Source organism: Rhodnius prolixus, unplaced genomic scaffold, assembly GCF_049639745.1.
Source record: "Rhodnius prolixus isolate KJV_2025 unplaced genomic scaffold, Rpr scaffold_16, whole genome shotgun sequence".
Classification (NCBI taxonomy): domain Eukaryota; kingdom Metazoa; phylum Arthropoda; class Insecta; order Hemiptera; family Reduviidae; genus Rhodnius; species Rhodnius prolixus.
The window spans coordinates 803,979-827,553 of record NW_027411616.1 but is presented as its reverse complement, the minus strand read 5'-3'; the positions used below and the strand labels follow the sequence as shown (position 1 = coordinate 827,553).

The 23,575-nt window shown below is 34.7% G+C and overlaps 1 protein-coding gene across 3 annotated transcripts in view; it reads left to right on the top strand.

The window, feature by feature from the left end:
• Positions 1-23,575, top strand: part of vri (nuclear factor interleukin-3-regulated vrille) — a 92,099-nt gene that overhangs the window by 49,368 nt on the left and 19,156 nt on the right. The window contains exon 2 of one of the 3 annotated variants that reach the window (XM_074134493.1): positions 16,186-16,303. The exons of the other annotated variants lie outside the window; for them this stretch is intronic. The gene's annotated coding sequence lies outside the window, so the exon portion shown is untranslated. The remainder of the gene's footprint in view (positions 1-16,185; positions 16,304-23,575) is intronic. 3 annotated transcript variants of the gene reach the window in all.

Genomic DNA, 23,575 nt, shown 5'->3' with positions numbered 1-23,575 from the left:
CTCCCACTGTGAACCACGTATTGGTATGGAATTTAGTTCTCTTGTATACTTTGTTTTTATCAATTATAAACTATAGTTATTTTGTGCACAGATCTAAAAAGGTAGAAGATATAAAGGGTTGAAAATTTTTTGGGTCATGAAATGCTGTAAAATTATGGCCGTTTTATATCTCCCACTGTGAACCACGTATTGGTATGGAATTTAGTTCTCTTATACACTTTGTTTTTATCAATTATAAACTATAGTTATTTTGTGCACAGATCTAAAAAGGTAGAAGATATAAAGGGTTGAAAATTTTTTGGGTCATGGAATTCTGTAAAATTGTGGCTGTTCTATATCTCCCACTGTGAACCACGTATTGATATGGAATTTTGTTCTCTTATACACTTTGTTTTTCTCAATTATAAACTAATGTTATTTTGTGCACAGATCTAAAAAGGTAGAAGATATAAAGGGTTGAAAATTTTTTGGGTCATGAAATGCTGTAAAATTATGGCCGTTTTATATCTCCCACTGTGAACCACGTATTGGTATGGAATTTTGTCCTCTTATACACTTTGTTTTTCTCAATTATAAACTATAGTTATTTTGTGCACAGATCTTAAAAGGTAGAAGATATAAAGGGTTCAAAATTTTTTGGGTCATGAAATTCTGTAAAATTATGGCCGTTTTATATCTCCCACTGTGAACCACGTATTGGTATGGAATTTAGTTCTCTTATACACTTTGTTTTTATCAATTATAAACTATAGTTATTTTGTGCACAGATCTAAAAAGGTAGAAGATATAAAGGGTTGAAAATTTTTTGGGTCATGGAATTCTGTAAAATTGTGGCTGTTCTATATCTCCCACTGTGAACCACGTATTGGTATGGAATTTAGTTCTCTAGTATACTTTGTTTTTCTAAATAATAAACTATAGTTATTTTGTGCACAGATCTAAAAAGGTAGAAGATATAAAGGGTTGAAAATTTTTTGGGTCATGAAATGCTGTAAAATTATGGCCGTTTTATATCTCCCACTGTGAACCACGTATTGGTATGGAATTTTGTCCTCTTATACACTTTGTTTTTCTCAATTATAAACTATAGTTATTTTGTGCACAGATCTTAAAAGGTAGAAGATATAAAGGGTTCAAAATTTTTTGGGTCATGAAATTCTGTAAAATTATGGCCGTTTTATATCTCCCACTGTGAACCACGTATTGGTATGGAATTTAGTTCTCTTATACACTTTGTTTTTATCAATTATAAACTATAGTTATTTTGTGCACAGATCTAAAAAGGTAGAAGATATAAAGGGTTGAAAATTTTTTGGGTCATGAAATTCAACAAAATTGTGGCCGTTATATATCTCTTACTGTGAACAACGTATTGATATGGAATTTTGTTCTCTTATACACTTTGTTTTTCTCAATTATAAACTAAAGTTATTTTGTGCACAGATCTAAAAAGGTAGAAGATATAAAGGGTGATAAATTTTTTGGGTCATGAAATTCTATAAAATTATGGCCGTTTTATATCTCCCACTGTGAACCACGTATTGGTATGGAATTTAGTTCTCTTGTACACTTTGTTTTTCTCAATTATAAACTATAGTTTTTTTGTGCACAGATCTAAAAAGGTAGAAGATATAAAGGGTTGAAAATTTTTTGGGTCATGAAATTTTACAAAATTGTGGCCTTTATATATCTCTCACTGTGAACCACGTATTGATATGGAATTTTGTTCTCTTATACACTTTGTTTTTCTCAATTATAAACTAAAGTTATTTTGTGCACAGATCTAAAAAGGTAGAAGATATAAAGGGTTGAATATTTTTTAGGTCATGAAATTCTGTAAATTTATGGCCGTTTTATATCTCCCACTGTGAACCACGTATTGGTATGGAATTTAGTTCTCTTGTACACTTTGTTTTTCTCAATTATAAACTAAAGTTATTTTGTGCACAGATCTAAAAAGGTAAAAGATATAAAGGCTTGAAAATTTTTTGGGTCATGAAATTCTGTAAAATTATGGCCGTTTTATATCTCCCACGGTGAACCACGTATTGGTATGGAATTTAGTTCTCTTGTACACTTTGTTTTTCTAAATTATAAACTATAGTTTTTTTGTGCACAGATCTAAAAAGGTAGAAGATATAAAGGGTTGAAAATTTTTTGGGTCATGAAATTTTACAAAATTGTGGCCTTTATATATCTCTCACTGTGAACCACGTATTGATATGGAATTTTGTTCTCTTATACACTTTGTTTTTCTCAATTATAAACTAAAGTTATTTTGTGCACAGATCTAAAAAGGTAGAAGATATAAAGGGTTGAATATTTTTTAGGTCATGAAATTCTGTAAATTTATGGCCGTTTTATATCTCCCACTGTGAACCACGTATTGGTATGGAATTTAGTTCTCTTGTACACTTTGTTTTTCTCAATTATAAACTAAAGTTATTTTGTGCACAGATCTAAAAAGGTAAAAGATATAAAGGCTTGAAAATTTTTTGGGTCATGAAATTCTGTAAAATTATGGCCGTTTTATATCTCCCACGGTGAACCACGTATTGGTATGGAATTTAGTTCTCTTGTACACTTTGTTTTTCTAAATTATAAACTATAGTTATTTTGTACACAGATCTAAAAAGGTAGAAGATATAAAGGGTTGAAAATTTTTTGGGTCATGGAATTCTGTAAAATTGTGGCTGTTCTATATCTCTCACTGTGAACCACGTATTGAAATGGAATTTTGTTCTCTTATACACTTTGTTTTTCTCAATTATAAACTAATGTTATTTTGTGCACAGATCTAAAAACGTAGAAGATATAAAGGGTTCAAAATTTTTTGGGTCATGAAATTCTGTAAAATTGTGGCTGTTCTATATCTCCCACTGTGAACCATGTATTGATATGGAATTTTGTTCTCTTATACACTTTGTTTTTATCAATTATAAACTATAGTTATTTTGTGCACAGATCTAAAAAGTTAGAAGATATAAATGGTTGAAAATTTTTTGGTTCATGGAATTCTGTAAAATTGTGGCTGTTCTATATCTCCCACTGTGAACCACGTATTGATATGGAATTTTGTTCTCTTATACACTTTGTTTTTCTCAATTATAAACTAATGTTATTTTGTGCACAGATCTAAAAAGGTAGAAGATATAAGGGGTTGAAAATTTTTTGGGTCATGAAATTCTGTAAAATTATGGCCGTTTTATATCTCCCACTGTGAACCACGTATTGGTATGGAATTTAGTTCTCTGGTACACTTTGTTTTTCTCAATTATAAACTATAGTTTTTTTGTGCACAGATCTAAATAGGTAGAAGATATAAAGGGTTGAATATTTTTTGGGTCATGAAATTCTGTAAATTTATGGCCGTTTTATATCTCCCACTGTGAACTACGTATTGTTATGGAATTTAGTTCACTTGTACACTTTGTTTTTCTCAATTATAAATTAAAGTTATTTTGTGCACAGATCTAAAAAGGTAGAAGATATAAAGGGTTGGAAATTTTTTGGGTCATGAAATTCTGTAAAATTGTGGCTGTTCTATATCTCCCACTGTGAACCATGTATTGATATGGAATTTTGTTCCCTTATACACTTTGTTTTTATCAATTATAAACTATAGTTATTTTGTGCACAGATCTAAAAAGGTAGAAGATATAAAGGGTTGAAAATTTTTTGGGTCATGGAATTCTGTAAAATTGTGGCTGTTCTATATCTCCCACTGTGAACCACGTATTGATATGGAATTTTGTTTTCTTATACACTTTGTTTTTCTCAATTATAAACTAATGTTATTTTGTGCACAGATCTAAAAAGGTAGAAGATATAAGGGGTTGAAAATTTTTTGGGTCATGAAATTCTGTAAAATTATGGCCGTTTTATATCTCCCACTGTGAACCACGTATTGGTATGGAATTTAGTTCTCTGGTACACTTTGTTTTTCTCAATTATAAACTATAGTTTTTTTGTGCACAGATCTAAATAGGTAGAAGATATAAAGGGTTGAATATTTTTTGGGTCATGAAATTCTGTAAATTTATGGCCGTTTTATATCTCCCACTGTGAACTACGTATTGGTATAGAATTTAGTTCTCTTGTACACTTTGTTTTTCTCAATTATAAACTAAAGTTATTTTGTGCACAGATCTAAAAAGGTAGAAGATATAAAGGGTTGGAAATTTTTTGGGTCATGAAATTCTGTAAAATTGTGGCTGTTCTATATCTCCCACTGTGAACCATGTATTGATATGGAATTTTGTTCTCTTATACACTTTGTTTTTATCAATTATAAACTATAGTTATTTTGTGCCCAGATCTAAAAAGGTAGAAGATATAAAGGGTTGAAAATTTTTTGGGTCATGGAATTCTGTAAAATTGTGGCTGTTCTATATCTCCCATTGTGAACCACGTATTGATATGGAATTTTGTTTTCTTATACACTTTGTTTTTCTCAATTATAAACTAATGTTATTTTGTGCACAGATCTAAAAAGGTAGAAGATATAAGGGGTTGAAAATTGTTTGGGTCATGAAATTCTGTAAAATTATGGCCGTTTTATATCTCCCACTGTGAACCACGTATTGGTATGGAATTTAGTTCTCTGGTACACTTTGTTTTTCTCAATTATAAACTCTAGTTTTTTTGTGCACAGATCTAAATAGGTAGAAGATATAAAGGGTTGAATATTTTTTGGGTAATGAAATTCTGTAAATTTATGGCCGTTTTATATCCCCCACTGTGAACTACGTATTGGTATGGAATTTAGTTCTCTTGTACACTTTGTTTTTCTCAATTATAAACTAAAGTTATTTTGTGCACAGATCTAAAAAGGTAGAAGATATAAAGTGTTGGAAATTTTTTGGGTCATGAAATTCTGTAAAATTGTGGCTGTTCTATATCTCCTTCTGTGAACCATGTATTGATATGGAATTTTGTTCTCTTATACACTTTGTTTTTATCAATTATAAACTATAGTTATTTTGTGCACAGATCTAAAAAGGTAGAAGATATAAAGGGTTGAAAATTTTTTGGGTCATGGAATTCTGTAAAATTGTGGCTGTTCTATATCTCCCACTGTGAACCACGTATTGATATGGAATTTTGTTTTCTTATACACTTTGTTTTTCTCAATTATAAACTAATGTTATTTTGTGCACAGATCTAAAAAGGTAGAAGATATAAGGGGTTGAAAATTTTTTGGGTCATGAAATTCTGTAAAATTATTGCCGTTTTATATCTCCCACTGTGAACCACGTATTGGTTTGGAATTTAGTTCTCTTGTACACTTTGTTTTTCTAAATTATAATCTATAGTTGTTTTGTGCACAGATCTATAATTTTAGAAGATATAAAGCAGTCGTTCTTAACAGGTGTTCTGCGAATATGGTCCATGTATTCCACGAAATTTTAATTTTAAATGTAGTGTAACGAAGTTGACCTGGGCAGAGAAGAAAGGCCTAGATTGTTCTAGGTGTTAAGCGACCAAAGCCGGTAACAGGCCACCACTGTGTTGACAAAAGTGCCGGTCTCTACCTGAACTAGAAAGGAAAGGGCTAGATTGTTCAAGGAGTTTAGTGACCGTAGCCTGTAATGGTCCACCTCCGTGTATAAGCCAGCTAAGAGAAAGGCCTCAGTTGGGGTGGTAGCATATGTGTTTTCCCAGCCAGTGATTGACAGGTGAGAGTGAGACAGTCGGAGTTGGAGAGAGACAGAGAATTGGAGGAGGCGGCCCTAGTTGTGAATGTGGCAGTATGTGTTTTCCTGCCAATGAGCGGCCGGTGGGAGCAAGACAGGCGGAGTTGGAGTGTGACGGAAGGTTGGAGGAGGGCGGCCCCAATTGGGGTGGTGGCAGTATTTGTTTTTCTCAGCCAGTGACTGGCCGGTGGGTGTGACACAGACGGAGTGGGGCAGTCGCAGTTAAAAGGAGGCAGACACAGCTGGAGAAGTCAGTTTTTAATCGAGTTCTAAGAGTTTTACAGTCTTGTAGTTTCTAGTCAGTCAGTGAGTTTTGGAGTTAGTCTTGGAGAGTCAGTGTTGAGACATAGTTCGAGAGAGTCAGTGTTGTGGAGTGCTTTAGTGATAGCTAGTTGGGCAATTAGTCAGTTGATGAGTAGAGCTGTGTTAGTGCAGCTGAGACTAGTGCAATTAGGTGCAGTGCGGACCAGGGGTCAGTCGTGGAACAGTTTTGTGGCGTTACGTAGTGAGTAAGTAACATTAAACTGTTGTGACTGTTGTAAATGGTGACTGTAATGAATAGCGTTAGTTGCTAGTAAATGTTCATGTTAGTTAATGTTAATGTGTGAATAAATCAGGTTATTACTTACAAATTTAGTGAGTTTTATTATTTATCAAACCCACATATTATTAAATTAACTAGTGGCAGGCATTAGTTATAGGTAAAGTTTTTTTAGTAAAAAGGTAGAAAAACTTTACATTGGTGTCAGAAGTGGGATATATGATAAAGCCGCTAAACGAGTAAGTGTGATTTTATTAGTTCGGGTGAATTGCCGGAAAGTTTTGGAAGGCAGACTAGCGTTATATGCCTGTGAGTACTACGAAGCAGAAACATGGAAGAGTTATTGTCACTGATGAGGGAATGAAAGAAGATCTGAAGGAGGTGAACAAGGGCCTAGACGAAACAAGAAAGGGCCAGGAAGAGATGAAAGAAGAAATAATAAGGAAAATAAGAAGGGAAATAAGCAAGAAACCAGAAGACATTAAGGCATTAGTTATAGGTAAAGTTTTTTTAGTAAAAAGGTAGAAAAACTTTACATTGGTGTCAGAAGTGGGATATATGATAAAGCCGCTAAACGAGTAAGTGTGATTTTATTAGTTCGGGTGAATTGCCGGAAAGTTTTGGAAGGCAGACTAGCGTTATATGCCTGTGAGTACTACGAAGCAGAAACATGGAAGAGTTATTGTCACTGATGAGGGAATGAAAGAAGATCTGAAGGAGGTGAACAAGGGCCTAGACGAAACAAGAAAGGGCCAGGAAGAGATGAAAGAAGAAATAATAAGGAAAATAAGAAGGGAAATAAGCAAGAAACCAGAAGACATTAAGGCATTAGTTATAGGTAAAGTTTTTTTAGTAAAAAGGCAGGAAAAACTTTACATTGGTGTCAGAAGTGGGATATGATAAAACCGCTAAACGAGTAAGTGTGGTTCGATTAGTTCGAGTGAATTGCCGGAAAGTTGTGGAGAACTGGCGAGTGTTATATGCCCGTGAGTGCCAGGAAGCAGAAGATGGAGGAGTTAATAGCACTGGCGACGGAGATGAGAGAAGATGTGAGAGAAATGAAAAAGGTCCAAGATAAAATGTTAGAAGGTATGAGAAACTGGCAGGACGAGACGAAAACAGGCCCTGACGGAATAAAAGGAGAAATAAAAAGGGAAAAAGAGATACCAGAAGAAATGAAGGCCGAAACAGAGAAGGTCCAAGAAGAAGACGAAGACAGCAAGGATGCCGCAGGTAGCAGGTCGGACTTTAGAGGTAAACGTGACCTGGGTAACGGAAGGCATAGCCGTGTGGAAGCTCGAGAAGCTGCGTGGGAAGAAGAAAGCATAGGAGCGCTAGAAATCTGCAGCGGACAGGAAGAGCAAGTCCAAGGTAAGAGAACCTTTGTTCAACCAGGAGTGAAAGGGAGCCTTGAAGCGTGGACAGCGAGGAAAGAAGAGGGAGTTCAAGAACTCCTGCCAGGATCGCAAAGGGACGAAGGGCTATCGGACATCCACGGAGGTAACACCGGGATCCATCTTGCAGTGAAGAGGGCATTGGCCAAGCGAAGGCAGCGGTTCTCTTTGGTAGGCTACCACGAGGACGGTGTAGACTGGGGTAGTCGTAGCACCGAGTGGGTAGCAATGAAGAGAACCAGCCGAGGAACCAATGGCGCCCTGAGGCAGGACAAGGTAGGAACTCCGTGCAAGAGGATAGCCAGCGATATGGCAGGACCCTCTCCTGATTCCAGAAGAGAGAGGCGCTACATTTCGGTTGCGATGGACCACTTCAGTGAACGGGCAGAGGCCCACGACGTAGCAGATCAGGACGCGTCAACGGCAGCTGCAGCATCGACGGTCTACCAGAACCTCGGCGTCAGCAGAACAAGGACAACGCCGCTACACCCTCACTCTGACGGCATGGTGGGGCAAATTAACAGGACCCTAGAAGACCATCAGAGGTCTTTGGGGAATGAACATCAGGAGGACTGGGTTGTACATACACCTCCCATAACGATGGCGTACAGATCGGCAGTTCAGGAGACCACTGGCCGGACACCTGCTAGCGATGTGTTCGGTAGGGAGCTTCCACTACCCAGTGACATTTTATTTGGCAGCCAAGAGACGGACGAATCGGACGTGGATAGCTGTACTGCTATCCACTATTAATGTTAATGTGTGAATAAATCAGGTTATTACTTACAAATTTAGCTAGTTTTATTATTTATCAAACCCACCGATTATTAAATTAACTAGGGGCAGGCATTAGTTATAGGTAAAGTTTTTTTAGTAAAAAGGTAGAAAAACTTTACAGTATTGAAATTTTGAAACTTAGGAAAGATACGAAAACAAAAAATTCTTCCTTTTTTTTAATTTGAATTTAATTTTAAGTTCTTGCTAAATACCGAATTTCAAATTATTTAATGTTAGTGTTCCGCGAAAAAAATATATACATATAATTGTGTTCCGCGTCTATAAAAAGGTTAAGAACCACTGGTCTAGAGACTCGTGAAGAAGTCCAAGTCTACAAAAATTAACCGAAAAGTATTTATTGGAGACGCTTAGAAAAAGGGCTTCGCCAAAACGTGGTTCGAACCATTGGTTGAAAAGGCATAAAAGTGGATGATTAAATAAATTAGTTTCATTAACGATTGAAATTGAACTAATTCGGTGATTAAAATGAAAGTTCAATTTAATTCTCAGATTTAATCATAATTTTTTTAGTTTGATTAACGATTAAATCTGAAATTTAATTGATTAAATAATTGTCATATGATTAAAATTTCGATTAAATTCGCCGATTAAATTCTGATTAAAATTAAAAATAAATTTAATCAATAAAAAAATTTAATCAATTAAATTTAGAATTTAATTTTTTTTTTAATCAGTGCCCAACTCTGCTATAGATTTTGTTTAAATTCCACCTGTATATGGATTCAACTCTAGTGTATAATCGTGTAAAATCTCGAAAAAATTTATCGAGCAGAAAATGGGATATTTAGGGTTAAAATTTGCTTTCGTTTTGCAGACTGAAAAATTTAAATTCAAATATCTAGTAAACCACTCAATAGATTTTGTTTAAATTCCACCTGTATATGGAGTCCACTCTAGAGTATAATCGTATAAAATCTGGAAAAAATCTATAGAGCAGAAAACGAGATATTTAGGGTTAAAGTTTGCTTTGGTTTTACAGGCTGAAAACTTAAAATTTTAAATATCTAGTTAACCACACTATAGATTTTGTTTAAATTCAACCTGTAAATGGAGTCAACTTTAGAGTATAATCGTATAAAATCTCGTAAAAATCTGTCGAGCTGAAAACGAGATAATTAGGGTTAAAGTTTCCTTTTGTTTTACTGGCTGAAAACTTTAAATTCAAATATCTACTTAACCACTCTATAGATTTTGTTTAAATTCCACCTGTATATGGAGTCAACTCTAGTGTATAATCGTATAAAACCTCGAAAAAATCTATCGAGCAGGAAACGATATATTTAGGGTTAAAATTTGCTTTTGATTTACAGGCTGAAAACTTTAATTTCAAATATCTACTTAACCAGTCTATAGATTTTGTTTAAATTCCACCTGTATATGGAGTCCACTCTAGTGTATAATCGTATAAAATTTCGTAAAAATCTATCGAGCGGAAAGCGAGATATTTAGGGTTAAATTTTTCTTTTGTTTTACAGGCTGAAAACTTTAAATTCAAATATCTAGTTAACCACTCTGTAGATTTTGTTTAAATTCCACTTGTATATGGAGTCAACTTTAGTGTATAATCGTATAAAATCTCGAAAAAATCTATCGAGCAGAAAACGAGATATTTAGGGTTAAAGTTTGCTTTGGTTTTACAGGCTGAAAACTTTAAATTCAAATATCTAGTTAACCACTCCATAGATTTTGTTTAAATTCCATTCAAAGATATATAATCTGTATATCTCCATATACAGATGAAATATAATACAAAGTTGTCTCTACAATAGTATATTAGTGTTTAAAATTTTAAAGCTTTTTTCTATTTTAATGTGCATGTGTATGTGATTACACAGAACAAAGGGCATAATAGAGATCAGTCAGAAGAATAATTTGGAATAGTGTTAAAATAAAGCTCTATTTAATTAAGAAGAGGAAATACACATTTTATTATTTTCACAAAAAAATTATTTTAAATGAAGTTGCCAGCATAAAGGTCTGTGACATCTAATAAATTCTAACAAATTTTAATGAAAAGTTAATGCAGTAAAATTACTTAAATAATATCAATGAAGTACATTAAACCTGTCCGGTCAGCATAAGGGTCTGTGACGTTTAATAAATTTTAAAAAATGTGAAGGAAAAGTTAATGCAGCAAAATTACTAAAGAATACTAATAATTTTTCCACATCATTAAATTTTTGGCCCCCCAAACTTGAGCTCCATAGCAGATACTTGCTCTAGATATAGAATTGAATATTTGTAATGTACTTTCAAGGCCAATATCTTTGTTTAAAATAAAACTTTTCCAAACAGAAATTAGACACGACTTTGAAATTTTTTAATTTATTTTTAAAATTATTATTTTGACAAAGGGTTGGCGTGATATTTATTCCAAGATATTTTTGTTTACTTACAATTTCAATTTGTTCAGCACCATAACACCACTTGTTATTTGAAGGGATTTTACCGCTGTTTCTAAAAACAATGATTTTTGATTTTGCAAGGTTATTAACCAAATTCCAAGTACTACAATAACTGTGCAATGAATTTATCATTTTTTGTAGTGAAATGGGCGACGTTGCAAGCAAGACAATGTCATCGGCGTAGGCTAAAAGTTTTACATTAGATGCACCAATATTCACACCCTCATCTAAATACTCTTCCAGATCATTAATAAATAGAGAAAATAGGAGAGGACTCAAAAGTGCACCCTGTTAACTCCCATCGCGATTTTAAATGAGTCTGACAAACCTTCCCTAAACCATACCCTGCCATAAGTATTATGAAGGCCAAAAATAAGCTTAATTATTTTATAAGAGAGCCCAGTACTATATAATTTATAAATTAGTCCATGTCGATCAATTCGATCGAATGCCGCGCTGAAGTCGACAAAAAAGGCCTTGCGGAGAATATTATTTCATTAATGTTTATGATACCATACATTCATATAACCTAAATTATCATATAAAATTATTATGTTAAACCAATACTTCCGGTTTAAAAAATATTCAATAAAATCATCATCTGTTTTTTAAGAATTCTTGTAACTCTTTAACTGATTGCATATATGTGGCAACAAGTTTCATCTCTAATACATTAGAGGTATGTGAAAGGTATCAAAGTCTAGAGAGCTACTTAGAGTTGGTCATTTTTTCTGTACGTTCAGTCAATATTCCTCTTCTTATAACAGTGCAAATTGCTGCTACAAAAGACCTTGTATCACCAGATTTATTAAAAGTGTAATAAGTGATAAATAAACTAAATAGATTAAAAATACGCATGAAACAAGTTGCCAAGCACGTGCATGGACATGTGTGCGTGCACGTGGTGGGCAAGCGCATGTTGCACGTGAGTGACCTAACTATTTCGTGTAAAAAGTACCACACAGTTATGCAACCAATATAACTTCATTCCATACAATCCAACTAACAAACAACATAATTTATATTTAAATAAATATTTGCATTATAGAAGAAAATTTCTCCATTTTTAATTCTGTATGTATTCTTTATTTTTACCGGACATCAAGTTTTAATGCCAAAGCTCTCGAAATGTAAACTAACAATACTAAACAAACGGTTAATTATTCTTTCAACTCATCTGGGTCTACGGAACAGAACTGTTTGGTTCAGCCATGCGTATAAATCCGTCTCTCCCGTTCAGAATCAAAAACTGCTAAACATGGAACACTTCACGTTCAACCACATCCCATTACATCCCATCCCATTAATAGCTGATTCTTCTGCTAACTCTTCGCTTAGCTCAGAAATTTCTCTTCTCCAATTCTCCGGATGAACCCAATTCCAATGCCTCAAGCATCATTGACCTTGAGATTTAGCAACTAAGTGATTTTTTTTTTTCTTCAATGGTTTTTATTGCTTCAGATTTTGTTTGTTGCCCCACTTAATAATCAGTGACTACCGATCAAATTTGTCAGGAAGTAGTTTGAGTTTTACTGCGTGACGTTAAAGTGCCATCCTACTCTACAGCTACTTAAGGGAAGTATTGCAATCGTGCATATTAGAAGATTCATTTCTCTTTGCCTTTAAGGGGGAAGTACTGTAAACGCATTTTTAATTTTTCTTACTCCTTTTAAAAAGAAGTACTAAAATCGCAGTTTAATTTTGCTATTTACATACAAATACTTTCCAATTTGATTGAAACGTTTGGCCAAAAAAATCTTTTATGTGGATTCCTTCCGGACCTCACCTCTAAGCATTCTTTTAAAAGATCTTTCCAGTGGTAGTTACGGTTCTGACTTATCACCATTTCAGCTTATAATTAAAGTATTGCTTATTCCAAATGTTAAGAAAATCTGTAAAGCGGATATGTAACTTCTTTACAGAATAGACAAAAAAGAAAAGCTATCCAAAAGGTACAAAAATCTCATTAGCAAAAACTTACAGTTCAAAAAGTTAAGTAAAGGGATGATTAAACGTCAAAAGGTTCAAAAAATCAGCAAGTACCCGAAAATTTTGTACATGTATTACTAAATTAGTTATTGCTTGCTATAATAAGCGTATTTATTTGGAGAGCCGAAAGTTACAAAAATAATTAATTAGATTAGCGAAAGCAGCCAAAGCACCTGTATCCGTCTCCGGAAGAGCAAACTTTGAAAAAAAGGAATGCTGTAGAAAACGGTGGTACTACGTAAGCATATTCATTTTGAACTGATTCCAAACAGTGGCCCGGATTCTTCCGAAAAAGTGTTTATTTACTCATCTAGTACCGATCATGCCGTAGTCGTTGAAAAATAACGACCTATGAAGGTCCTTCAATTGGAAGAGTTCAAGATACTGAATGATATATTTTAAATAATATTTATTAGATGAGTAAATAAACACTTTTTAATTGCGAGGGGAAAAACAAAATTTGGCTAAACTTTATTTACACATTCTCTAAAAAGTCTAAAAACTTAGTAATATAAGAACATTGTGGACATCTCTTGTGGGCTAGCCGACAACCCTGGTCATCAAATAAAGTACGAAATCAACAAATCGGCACAACAAATGAAGACTCAATCTACCTGTATGAGCTTAATCAAGCATTCCCTAAAGTCTTAGTGCAAAAAGTGGCACCTGGCCATAGAGGTCATCCTAAAACTCTTGGTTTAGTTTCACTAAATTGCTCACTCCCCCCATCCCGTAAGAGAGATGGACCAACCACTTTTTTAGGGATGTAGGCGCCCTGCGGGTATACCAGCCTATCAGCTCGGTACATAATTAAGTAAAAACGCATAAACAAATTTCGGTACGCAGAGCCTTCGCTCACACATTGTGGGCTTCACAAGTCTAGAATATGTGAACAAACTTCAGGTAAGCACACTTTCAAGTTGTGCTCTTCGCTTTGCTGCCACTCCCAAAAAATGGAACTAGTGAAAATTACTACTTTTTGATGCCGGTTTTTAACCTTTCTGACCAGTTTAATATATTGCCCAGAAGTATCACTTATTAGTCCGAAAAGAATTGCGTAATACTATGTGAGGTGAAGTTACCCAAATAATTTCATTATTACTAATTCTTGCTTCAACCTACAAAAATTGTATGTACTAATAGTATGTATACTTCTGTGGACATACATAATGAACGGTTCTCTTTTAGGGTTACCTAAAGGGGGGGACCTACAAAAATAGATCAATTAAAAATTCTTTTAAAAAATTGTCCATCTTTTCGCTTTGTTGAATAATAATTTGATTATTAGGTTCATAAATTCTCATGATGTTAGCGAAATTGTTTTTTTTCTTACTTTCTTTATTTCGTTTGTTGTTACAAGAACCAATCATGAAAGTGTAGTATTAATTGCATACGTAGTGAGTTTCCACTCATGAGAAGTGTTAACGAACCTGAAGCTATTGCTGATACTGCCTGATTACTCTACACAGGCCTCATTTGCAAATATCACTAATTAAATACATTCAGATGCAAAAATATATACTCCTTAATTATTTTTGATGTTGGTTAATAACTCTCTGAACGTCGTGTTTTTTCATTCGTTCCTCCCAAGTTCTATTACCACTATTTTGTTATACTTTGGTAAGATTTTTTAAAACTATTTTAAGAGGGAAGAGTTGAACACGGTTTAAATATAGGCTACAGCAGTGTGGCTAACGTCCAATTTGTCCTCAGTTTCCCAAAATATTTGAACTTGTTCGGTTAGCGTAGCTCGACGGCACATGAGCAATCTTCCAGGTAAAAACTGCAGACCGCAGTTTCTAGAACCATGTCACCCTGTCACTAACACTGTTGGTGCTCCAGACAACATTAATTTTTCGCGGAGTCTCAGAAGGAAGATGGAAAAAAATCTGTTTCTTGAACATGTCGCAATGGTGGTGAAGAGATATGGAAAACGGTTGTTTAAAAAACAGAAATCCTTAGCAAGCAGAAACTTCACAGTAAGATCAAAAGTATTTCACTTAGAACAACAGTTTGAAAAGTGCGCGTGTAAAACCCGCTAAACTTTCCTTCCATCTTTCTAGAAGGCAGGAAAGGCAAGATAGGCAACTTCTCTAGTATTTCATTCGGCAAAGGGATCAACACTGGAAGACAACGGATATAGTTGGTCTCGGACAGGCTCGAATAAATATTACAATAATGTCGGCGTGGGTTAAGAATTTAGAAAATAATAGCGGATTAAAAAAGCAGAGGTTTACTACCAAACCATTTAATTCATCTAAAAGGCTTTACTCGAGGATGGTGATTTTTTTTTTGGAGGATGAAATTTTTGCATCATCTTTGAAGTGTTAACATGATTCTAAGATTTGAAACTACATATTCTTTGGAACTAGGGGCGCCACGGTAGCCGAGCGGTTAGAGGCGAGACCTGCGAACCTAATATGTATTGTGGTACTGGGTTCGATTCCCGGCCTAGGCTTGGATTTTATTTAATGGTTAATGAAAGAAATTTACAGTAAAGTATGTTTGCTAGTCGCCTCCGTCCACGACACCTAATTGGTAGTTGGACGTTAAGCCCCGCCTGAAAAAATAGGCGATTACTTTACTTTACTTTTTTTCTCTGGAACTGTCCGAAGGGAACCTCCTCGAAGATACAAGCGATCAAATCTTAAACGCCCTCCCCTTGGATTGGAAGTCTAGTTGCCACAGTAGATAAGTAATGGCTACCACACTGGTTTGTCGCCTTCACCTTACTACGCTAGAGCATGCGTCTGTTACAGTTCTTTGTATAGATGGACCTGAGTGTGTAAAATGCTATTTTTCATCACTATTTTTGCATTATTTTATGCAGTTTTTAGAATAATATTTCAATAAAAAAGAGAAAAAAATGAGAATGCGTTTACGCCAAAAAGTCTGAGGCATGTTCTTCCTTATTTTCAATTATTCTGTTTAATTTTGTATAAGACTAAAATTGGAGGAGTTTATGGGTAAGCGAGTGGCTTTATTAGAGGGAGTCGGTGGAGCTATTGTTCAGCAGTCGGGGGCAATGCTCGCCAGGGCAAACACCTCACGCTGGCAGAGGCCGTCCATCCATCGCACACTCAGTTATCTACATATTTACTGTACTAACTTAATATCTTATCTTCTCAACCTGGAAATAATATAGGGCAGGAAATTGTGTGGAAATTATTTCAGACGAAAGGAAGGGACACTTTTGCCATTTCTCACTGTAAATAAGGCGAATTTATTTTTTAAAAAAGTTAAAACTTGGAATTATTCACCTTTCTACAGTCAACATCGCATGTTCCACTTTCTCAATTATTACAATTAATTAGACAAATGTCGTTATAACATTGACTTTTACTGAATACAGTTGTTCGTAGGTGTCTAAAAGAAGAAGAAGGAGCTACCATACCACAAGGAGCAGTGAAGTTGATGTGACTCCCGCCGGAAGCGCCGTCACCTCCAGGAAATATGATTTCTCCAGCACTCTCCTTTATCGTAAAGTTTAAAATGTTTTAAGTATGAGCTTCCGCCCCCGTACACGATACCTAATTGGACGTTAGGCCCGTCTGAATAGGCCATTACTTTACTTTTTACTCACTGATTTTTGTCTTTTTGTCGTTTAAACTAATTCTTATATTTGACTTTTAAATCTGTAAGTTTTTGTTGAGGAGATTTGCGTACCGTTTGGATAGATTTTTATTTTTGTTCCTTGATTTGAACAACTTTTTACATCTAGTGATTTTTAAAATATTCGGATGTCGGATAAGGCTAGTTGATTCCGGGAAGTTGTTTTACTGCGAGAAACGTTATGGGGGAGTGGTACCTAGTTGGTGGGAAAAATATGGAGACTGAGAGAAATGTTTTGGGATAAACTGATGATTAATTACTTTCCATTAAGAGGGTAATATAAAAAAAATTGCGATTACATTGCCTTCCAGTAATAGCGGTGAGATAAATTGTGATAACATTACTTCCTCTTAAGGGATATAAGAAAAATTAAGCTGTGATCACAATAACTTCTTCTAAAAAGGGAAAGAAGAATTATCTGCAATTACAGTTCTTCTCCCAAAAAGGGCAAAGAGAATTTAAACTGCGAATACGGCCTGATTGCAACACTCCCCCTGAGTAGGTCTAAGAGCAGAATGGCACTTAAATGTCACGCATTCTAAATTCTTCTTCTTGCTAAATTTCATCAAAATCTGGCGTAGATTTACAGAGTTGTTAGAAGTAATAGTTTTAGTGGGGGGCCTTACATACATGGGGCTAACTCCTCTCACATTGAATGTACAGCATCGAGACCGCTAAAAGGCACATCTACATGAAATTCCGAATCAAATGACACCTCATTCATGAAAATCGGTTCGCGCGTTTAGGTGCTACGTTGTTGAGATACGAGTAGTTAATCGGACTATTTTTTAAGTTTTTCTCGAAAAAGTGTATTTTTTACTTTTCTTCAGGAAATAAGATCAGGGGATTCCTGAGTGTTTGGGAATTTTATCGTTTATATAAAAAGAATAAAATTATAAAAGTTGGGTGTTTTTCAACGTTACGCTTTTTCGTGTAGGTCAACCCTTACACAAATGTCCTACCGTACTGTTTGAATGTAACTGATAAAACCGTTTGTAGTTCTGACATGGTATTTATAGGGTACCTGCGATTGCACTTCACTCAGGAATCCCCTGATCTTATTTTCCTGAAGAAAAGTAAAAATACACTTTTTCTAGAAAAACTTAAAAAATAGTCCGATTAACTATCTCCTCCAATAAAAATAATTGTGAAAAAGGGATAATGCGCCTAGGATGGAACTGTTTAGGTCATTCATTATTGCCGACGGTGGTGCAAACTCTAGGGTACTATACATAAAATAGATAATGAAGTGTAATGTATATACATTTTAACCTTCATAGCAAGTGAGGAACGAGAAAGGTTAAATGAGCAGGATAGGAATGCAGGGAAAAAGGGAGAGGAAAAACCTGCTGCTAGTGTAGAAAGTTAGAGGAGAATATGTTTTAGTCTTTTGTGTCTGTATGTTGTAGAAGGAGTTTTGGAATATTCTGTTTCGTCACTCACCTCCATTTGTATGAGGAATTCCTCAGAACAAAATAGATAATAATATAAATATAGAAGGATCGTAGGAGGCTATGTCGCGGCAGAGTGGATTAGGATGGCAGTCTAGAATGGAAAGGAGTTTGAGCAGACGATTTTTGGATATAGGAGTGTACGGGGATAATGGACGCTGTCTCGTGGAGTGAGTCAATTCTAGTACGTCGTGGAGAGTCTGTTGCGAGTCTGAGAAATTTGTTTTGCGTTAACTGAAGTTGCTTGATGTTGCTACTACAAGTCAGGCTCCAGGCGGAGCAGGCGTAGAGCAACATCGGCCTAATGACCACTTTGTAGAGGAGGAGTTTGTTGGTCACAGTCATTTTGGAGTCACGTGAGGGAAGAGGAAATAATAGTCGTGTAGTCCAGTTTGCCTGCGTTTACTTTGTCCTGTACGTGCGTAGTGAAAGTCAGTTTGTTGTCTAAAGTTAGCCCTAAGTACTTCACGTGGGTAGACCACGGAATGAGAGTATTATTATGTCTGATAATTTTGTTAGTCTATTGCAAGAGTAAGTCTGTTGGTGGTAGTGTCCATTCTCCAAGATGACGTGTAAAAGGAAATTCATATAAATTCGACCAGCTAAATCGGAAATGTTTAGAACTTTTTCTTCAAAGATAGCGAATGGTATCGGCATGCATTTTGTTGGATTTCAAGCAGCTTAAGGAGCATTCATTAACTGCTTAAGATAATGATAATATTAACTTCTTTATATGAGTAAGTGATTAATTTTTCGGGCAACTAGTTTAAAAGATAATAACAATTACACTTTTCATAGTTCATTACGCGCCCTAAATTTAAGACATATCGTTCGCCACATTCATTAGATCGTTAGGGATTATTGAACTGAAAATAAACGCCCTAAAATAATTTGTACAGCTCGCCCTACATTTATCGGGTCATTTTGAAATCCTAATACTTACAGACTAAAAGTGTGAAAATATACATTACTATTTCTTAAAAGGGGTAAGGGAATTTACACTATCATTATAATAATAATAATAATAAACCTTTATTTGTGTAAAAAATTATACAATAAAATTATACGAACTTTTTTGCATTATTCAGAAATTAAAAATATATTCTTTTCCCTTTTTATTTACATTCTAAATGTTAGTAATATTATTATTTTTTAATATTTACACAAAATCAGCCTTAGCTGAGGTTTTATTTAGTTGTAATTCAATGACTTTATGTGTCTTAGAAAAACAATTAGGCACAAAAACGAATAATATATAAAACAGAAACTAAAAAAAAAACTGAATGTGAATTTAATCTATGAAAATTCGTTTGCCCATACTCCGCAAAACACTTCGTCATTCACTTCCACTCTGTTCTGCCTCTAGCTACCCTAGGCCAGGTCGCTCCGCCACAAATCTTTTTCATTTCCTGATCCCAAACGGTAGTTGGACGTCCTCTTCATTTTTCCCACAACCTAGGAGTCCACTCTATTAGCATCTTCGCCCACCTTACCTCTCCTCACATAATGTGTCCTGCCCATTTCCACTTCATTCTCGCCACTTTCAATTCTCTCTATTATCTCAGTTCTCTCAACTCTCTATTATGTGAATCATTTCCGTTATGATTCTAACCCAAATGTTCCTTTTCCGATGCCTCTTTGTTATGCCCAGCATATATCTCTCCATTGCTCCTACAGTTATTCTCAATTTATTCATTGTTCTTGCAACTAAGGTCCAGGCTTCACAGCCATAAGTTATTACGGGCAATACAAGTTTTTCCCAAAGCTTAACCTTAAGTTTAACATCAGCATGGGATTTGAAGAAGTGTTTAAGGGCACACATTTTTTCCAATCTAGAATGCATCTTCTGGATATTTCAGGAAACTGACCTTCTGAACTTATCTTGTGACCGAGATAACATTTCAACTCTCTTTATCTGGATGTTATTCACAACCAGATCTTCCGGTGGACAGCCAAAAGTGATGAGTTGGGTTTTAGACGGGTTTACAGTCAAACCAATCAGTTTACATTGATGCATTAATTCCTTAGCCATTTTTTCCAATTCTCTTCCATCTTTAGCAATTAGAACGACGTCATCTGCAAAGTCTAAGTGATTCAACCAAGAACCATCTACTCGAATTCCTTTACCAGTCCAAGTAGATTATTTTTAATGCTTCTCTTACACTTTAGTTTACCCTAACCCTGCAAAGCCTCCACTATATTGTTATAATACTTTTTAATAAAACATTTCAATAAATTATCTGTGCGTACATACGAGTATACTGTGCATGCAAGCGGTGTATGAGAAATTAAGCTGCGATAACTAATACTTATCCCCGAGAAGGGCTAGAGAAATTAAGCATAATTACAACACTTTCCGTAACAGAAATGCACCGTAGCAGTATTTTCTCTGAATAGAAGTCAGAGTGAGATGGTATGACGTTCTGAATTAGTATTCTTTTTATCAAAATCATGAGAAGATTTAGAGAGTTATTATTAATAACAGATTTAGAAGAAACCTAACGTATCTAGGGCTAACCCTCTCCAATAGTGTGAACAACGTCGAGACCTCCAAAAGGCATGAAATTTCGAATCGAATGACATTTTATTCATGAAAATCAGTTCACGCCTAATTTCTGAAAATGCCATTTTTTGTAACATTTTTCGAAATTTATTCGGTCTGTATTGTTGTATAAAATTTCTCTTTTAAACGACATGCTCTTTAATTTGATGAAAATTTAGGAATTGTAACTTTTATTGGAAAATAGGAAAACATTTTCAACTTGGCTTCTTTTTTAATATTACGCTTTTTCGTGCAGTACTATACGATCAACTCTCATACAATTCAGTTTACAGTTGTACAACTGTTCTAGAACAGATTTAATGCAAGCCATTAAAAACTCCGTTGTTGCTGGAATAAATAACAGCCATTTACATATGTCTATTAATTGATTTGCTCATCTTCCGACGTTTTTAATCCGTTAACGTTTGAAATATAACTTTTTGTAATAACCTGGCTGCCTTCAGTTTTGATACGAAGGAAGCCGTTTTCATTTTTTTACTTTTCCTTTTAAATATTGTAGTATCCTTGACAAGTATATTGACAAAAATTTTAATATTTCACAAAATCTTAAATTTGTTATGTAAACTACCGAGAACATTTTTATTTGTATTTTGTTTTAATTAAAGTATGTTTGCTAGTCGCCTCCGTCCACGACACCAATTGGTAGTTGGACGTTAAGCCCCGCCTGAAAAAACAGGCGATTACTTTACTTGTTTTAATTAAGAGCATGCATTAACAACTAACTACAAATACCGTTGTAACTATAACAAAAAATAGCAAAGTAATGCCAATTTTAATATATGTAATGTAATTATGGGCAAACATACTCATTTCTCATCAAAAACCATTAGACAAAAGCCAAGGCAATCGAATCCGGCACCAAAATACATCTTAGATCTGCGGGCTCACTCTCCGTTGATGGACAGGTGGTATCTTAAGAGGCAGTGCACTGGAAAGAGTTCCGGGTGCCAATTAACGCAGACGTAGGCGCGCTTTAAATTCAAAAGTAAATAAATAACAGTAAGAAACAAAGAAGAGAAACACTGGTAACAAGAATCGAATGCAGACAATACCAAGTCGTCAGGCCCAGCGCCACAAGACTTAATAGGATGATTAGATGACTTATTGTGGCTAAGGCGCTATTATATTTTATTAAATTCATGCTTCTAAAAGCTTCGGTACCTCTTGCACAGAAAGAAATCAAAATGAAATAAATAATTCCGATGATATCATTCGATCAAATAGTGGTGACCTCACTAAGTAGATTAGTTGATTTGTGATTTTAAAGTATGCGCATAAATTTACGTGAGTTTAAATCAGATATCAAACTTCATTAGTTGATTATGATTTTTTTTTTTTACCTTGCGCTATTATACTTGACCTTAATAACTTACTTCAACGATTCAATATCTCTGCAATTGGTTTCGAATTTGATTCGAACGTTGTTTTTAAGGCAAACTTAATTGCATCGTTTAAAAATTTTAAAGTGGCATTATCATCTGAAATAAATCTTTAGAAGAGGCTAAAAGATCTTGAGAGGGGTGTAAGTTGTTCTTTCAGGAAAATTTATTGTGGTCGTGGTGGTTGCATGTTGAACTACACATGGACCGCATATTGCGTATTTCAATTAAGAGCAGGTTAGTTTCAATAAGATCTCGCTAGCTCTGAACAGTTTAGACCAGTGGTCCTCAATCTCGAATACCAAATTAAGGAAAGCTTACCGAGTCGACATCATATATCTAAGGATTATATCAGTATTGTCGTTCATAAAACTCTTAAACAATAAAGGACCTAAATTGAATCTCTATTTATTAACAAGATGGACCATTCCTCTTAAACTGGTCAATAAGAATTATAACATTCCTATCCAGTATATTATAATTACAATAATATAATAGTATTGTTTTTTAAAGATGCAACAATAAATAAATAAAACAATTTTATAATATACGTTGAAGGAAGATGCATTAAATATTTACTTTTAAGTGAGAAATTGGATTAGAATTACATAACGTTGCGAGGTATAAATAAGTGAGGGCACATTCTAATTGTAGCCTCCCCCTTCTCCAAACGTCTTCAAAAAAAAAAGAATGAATCATCTCTTGACCACTTCCAACTATGAACACATACAAACAATAGTATATACCCCCAACACAACGTATACTAAGAAGGATACGCAGTGGGGGCATGTAGATACCGACCACTACCATACAACATTCTACCATACTAAATCTTACTTAAATACAATACGTATTCGTTATATAACGGGTCCATTATTGTAATAAATTTAGTAAACTAAGTTTCAAAAGTAGGCAAGAGTCAGAATCTGGATACGCTTTATTCTCTAGAACAGGGGTGGGCAAAGTGCGGCCCTTTTAACATTTTCCTGCGGCCCGCGGCACAAAACGGCAAATAATAAACATTGAAATCATAAAATATTTCAAATTTTATGTTAATAAAGTTTGGTAATTTTCGCTAGTACAATTATTGTCTCAGCGTTCAAATCTTATATTAGTAATCCGCGCTCTTTCTTTGTATGATCACTCGACTTTTAGTACGCCATTTTTACACCCGCACAAAGCGTGTTGTCGCCCACGAAGTGCGGATTTTCGCTTCTTCTCTAGTTATTTGTTTTATGGGGATATATAAATGTGAATGCAATCGCATTATTTTTATCTCGTCTGGCTTTTAATAGAAAAAATGATGAAGCAATTTCGTAGAAGTAACTAATGCCGTTTTTTTGTTGATTTGTTAATAAATTTCATTTTAATTAATAATCTATATTATAAATAGATAAAAACAATTACTTAATAAGAACCCGAAATAAATATAAAAAGAAATATATATATATACTGCGGCCCTCCCTCGGTAATAAACCAATAACCTTTTACGGCCCTCGGTAATAAACCAATACCCCTGTGTGGCCCTTTACAGAAAAAGATTGCCCACCCCTGCTCTAGAATATGATTCATCTTTCAGACAAATATGAGCTGACCCGATCTATCATGGACCTGGCGGGTGAAAGACCATGTAGCTGTTAAGAACCTTATGGCACTTTTTATAAAAGTTTCCTTGTTTAATGGGCTTTCAAACGGTATATCATTTTCCAGGATTCCTTTTACCTTCGCATGAGAAATTACGCTTGTT